The following is a 4,480-nucleotide window of genomic DNA, read 5'->3' as shown; positions in this document are numbered from 1 at the left end:
CTAACCCCGCTGCACACGTCGGCGGACTGGTGGCTGGGGCCCGGAGGTGTCCTGCTAACCCCGCTGCCCGGCCACGGAGGAGGAGGAGAGCGCAGCGTGGGAGACTTCGGGCCTCAGCTTCGGACAGAAGTGTGAGTGACGAGAGGAGAGGCGGGGAAGTCCGATGGTGAAAGTATCACAACACCCCCGTCAATCACAGGCGACTGAGAGGCTCCACTGTGCTCATGGATGTCCCCAGGGGCCACGGAACATCCCCATTTTAGAGGAGCAGCTCGGACTGTCCCAGGCGCGGCAGGCCGGGCGGCGGTGGGCGTCTTAGTCCGGGAGGTAACACCTATAGCCCGAGAAGGCGCCGGGACACTAACACGAGCCTCAGGCCCAGAGACACAGACAAGCGACCCAGGAAGACGCGAGCTTCCGGAAGACGCGAATTCGCACGTGCCTAGGAGAGGCCTGGCAGGTACAGATGCCCACATTTCCCGACTAATCACAGCCCGCCTGAGAGTCCCACATCCCGCTGCGCCTGCATCCGTTCCACGCCCGGGCCTCTCAGTGACGGAGCCAATCGTGTTACAGTGTGACTTCGTGCGTGCGTACGCGCGTACGTGTGCGTGCGCGTGCGAGCGCGTGCGTGTACGTGCGCATGCGTGAGTTGGTGCGCGTGCGCGCTTCAGTGTGGGTTCTGTCGGCTGCCGCCCAGGATCCTAAGCGGAGGGGAAGCTGGGTGGTACCCGGGAGGGGCGTGGAGCAAACGCTGCCCGCGCACGTCCGCTTGGCTGGGTCCTGGTGGTGACACGGGGAGGACCGTCAGACCCCACTGGGGTGCGTCAGGAGGCACCTCGGGTCCCAAGGCGCGCGGGGGCGGTGACGGGATGAGGCCGCTCACCGGCCGCGGGACCGAGGGCTCAGCTCCCTGCGGGCTGCCGGCCGGAAGCTGCCCTCCGCGCCTTGCCCTGGGGGCATCTCTGGTGTGGGCTCTCACAGCGGGGCAGCTGGCTTCCTGAAAGCCCGCGAGGGGGACAGAGGGCTCGACGGATGGAAGCCACAGCCTCGTGTAGCCTCATGCCTTCTGCTCCGCTCTGTTGGTTGGAAGCCCGTCTCCCGGTCCAGCCCAGCCTCGCCGTCCGGGACTAGGTCGGAGGCTGTGAGCGCCGGGAGGCGGATGACGCGGCAGCATCTTGGATTCCGGCGGCCGTGCCGACTGGCGGAGCCACGGCCTCCCTGCACGGCCGGTCCTCACCGCTTCCCTTGCAGCACGGAATATGCTGTGGGCCGCGCCTGTGCGCCTGGCGTCCTTTCCTAACCCCAGATGGGATTATTAAAGAAGCACGGGCATTCCACTCTTGACAGCGGCAGCCCTCGGTCACGGGAAACCGGCCCTGGAGGACGTATCTCTGGGTCCGTGGGACGGAGATGCGAACAGCCCACGGGTCTTGGGCTCAGGGCTGGGAGGCAGTCCCTGGAATGGAGTTTGGATCCTCTCTCTTCTGGGGGGGGAAGGAGAGTGCGTAGTACAAGTACTCATTCGGGTAGGAGCATTGAGAATCGTCCGTGGGAAAGAAGTGCGTGTGGTGGAAGTGGCTTGTGGAGCTTCCCTGGGAGGGGAATCAGTAAACTTCCTGGGACACCCACCCCGTCCCCACCCGCACCCCAGGCTACGTCAGACTGGGTTTCTGGTACTCGCCGCCGAGAGTCCTGGCTGACAAGCTGTACACATCTGCCCAGGAAGCAGTGTGTCCTGTGGAACCCAGAGTGGCCTAAAGCAAGAGAGGAGTGGTCGCCCCAGGCTGGCGGCAGGGCGGGGCTGGGGGGCTGGGTGCTCTGCGGCACTAGGAAATTCTTGCGGGGAGTGGGGGGGTGACGGAAACGTCCTTTGGGGGAGGATGCAAGCATTCCACATACTGATTTGGTGAGGTCGCGAGCATACCTACCTGTGTCAAAGATCCTCGCCTATACCTGAAACCGGTTGTTTGTATTGTATGTAAATTAGACTACAATTAATCACAATTTTTTTTTTTTTTTTTAGAAAATCTGCCCGAGTAGGTGAGTCTTCTCCCGAATTGCCAGGAAACTTGACGCCGGCATTTCTGACTCACTGGAGCCAACTTTTCCATGAGTTTTCATTCCGTGTACTGTGCCCTGTTGTCTCCAGCCTCCACTGGCTTCAGATACACGAGTTCTGTGCTTGCATTCGGAGTTGCCCGATTCGGGGTTTGGCGGGGTGATCTCTGCAATGTCTTCGTAGCTCCCTGGTCTTGTCACCAGCGTGTTTAAGGGCACATTTCCTTGGGCTGGGCTTCTTCCGTTCTGGGGAGAGGCTGGACGGTAAATGGACCCATCCCTTCATCCCACCTTCTAGATGGATTCTGTGGCTCCTGGGAAAGACGGAGCGGTCTTGATGGAGGGTTCTAGACCAAGAAGTGCATGTGTGAAAGGATCTCAGGCTTCAGAATTCTGGCCCCAAATAGAAAACTCAATTATCTCACAACCACAGTTGGCAGGGGATTGGAGAAAGTGAGGCCGATGCCAGAGAAGCATTCTGTTTGCTCTTACTGAGCCGGGACATGAAGACAGGGAGACGCCTCAGCTCTCAGGCTGTGCGCTGTGCTGTCTGCCTAACACGCGTCTCCTGCCCGTCCCTGCCCGCTTCAGCCGCCGGCAGCCTGAGCCTAGGCTGTCCCCTCTTTGGTCTCACGTGGGGACTGTGGGCTCCTACGAGGCCAGTCTGGGTTGTCCTTGGGCTGTGATGGGCCTGTGCTGTCTGCTCCACGTGGCATCCCTGGGGCCCCAACTGCCGGTGCTTTGCTGGTGGGAACACAAAGACCAGCGGCCTGGGTTCCAAGGCAAGCAGGCGGCCACCAGAACGTTTGGACTGTGACTGGGGCTCCACACTGGGGGTGACCAGGCTGTCCCTGGGAGCCCAGCTGTGCAGATTAAATGAGCTTTGCAGGTGGAGCTTTTAGCCCAGGGCCCACTGCACGCAGTAGGTCCTCTGCAAATGGCACTCCGTGCCCAAGTCCCCAGGGCTTGGGATTGGTTCTCTCCTCGTCCCTCCTTCCTGGCCACCTGCTCCCTCTCGGCCACCTAGCCCCTGGCCTGTGCCTGACCAGGGATTTAGGACAGCTCCTGAGGCCTGTGTGGGTCTATGAGAAAACCCAGGCCCACAGCTTGTGGGTGGCAGCCCCCTTCTCCCTGAGGCTTGCTCTTGGCTTTCCACATTTGACCCTGTTTACGCCGTGCATCATCCAGGAGTGTGCTTGTCCAGACAGTCATGGTGGGAGCCACAGAAAGCCGGGCCCGGCAGCCCAACCCTGGCCGCTGTGCCCTCCCTGGCCGGCATATCCGGTGGTGGTAGCAAGTTGTGCTTAGTAACAGCTGGAGCGGCAGGGAGACAAGTGTTTCTTCCTTGTGTGGCCACCTAGGAGCTTGGTAGGGATGGCGATACCCACCGCCTGAATTTGGCTGACCTGCAGTGGTCAGGGGAGGGCAGCCAGACCCCTTGCTCCAGAGAGTTCCAGGGTGGATATCTGTGATGCTCAGGGCCCTCTGCTTCCTGCCTTTCCCAGACACCCAGAAAGAAGGAGGCTGGGGGTGGGCCCAGCTGAGCTGCCTTTGGTGGGGGACAGCAGAGGCACCTCTGCCTGCCCCTGCAGCCTGCTCCCTGGGCCCTTTAATAACTCAGTACCCAAGGAGGGAGGAGAAAGTGCCCTTCCCTTCTGCTCCTGCTCCTCCATTAGCACAAATAGGGTTTGGTCTGGGGTGTGGACAGGATGTGCAGGCTGTCCCCATGTGGGTGGGGACTGGATGGGGAGGAGAAGCCTTGCTCCCAAGAAAGACTGTAGGGATCCACATCTGAGAAGGGTCCAGAGGCTTGACAGGGCTGATCCTGGAGTTCACCCCCCACCCTCCCAGGCCTCCTGCCCACTAAGCATGGGCAGATGCGTGTTCATATGGGGGCCCAGCCCTTTCCTGACCTCCAGGCCCTGCAGTGAGTGAGGGCTGCCTGCCCCCCCCCCCCGCACTGGGCTGGGGGTCTGAGCTGCTGCAGCTGGACCCAGGTAGGGAGTACCCTTCAGGCTTCTGGGGGTGGTGGGTGGGTAGCTCCTGACAGTGGTTCAGGGCTAGAGGCGTGGGGTGGGAGCTCCTGAGGAAGAGGAACCCCCAGACACTAGGATTCACTGGGTCCCGAGGCGTAGGTTCCCCAGAGGCCCCCTTGGCTCCTTCGTCCCCCTTCAGGACTGGGAGGCATTTCTATTGCAATGGAGGCCTGCTGGTAGAAGCTTTTCCCGTGAACGGGTCAAACGGGTCCCGCCCTTCACATGTGTCCTCAGGACCCAACCTGGTTTCTCTTGAGTCCCCAGAAGTGTCGGAGATGAGGCTTCCAAATCTGCTTTTCCGTGATTCTTGGGCTGGCTTGGGGGGGGGGGGGGGGGGGGCCGGGGGGGGGGTGGAGTGTGGGAGAACGGGGAGGGTGCACCCC

The sequence above is a fragment of the Callorhinus ursinus genome, unplaced genomic scaffold, assembly GCF_003265705.2.
Source record: "Callorhinus ursinus isolate GAN/ISIS: 27379988/994484 unplaced genomic scaffold, GSC_fseal_2.0 scaffold51, whole genome shotgun sequence".
NCBI classification, from domain to species: Eukaryota; Metazoa; Chordata; class Mammalia; order Carnivora; family Otariidae; genus Callorhinus; species Callorhinus ursinus.
Note: the sequence above shows the minus strand (reverse complement) of the source record.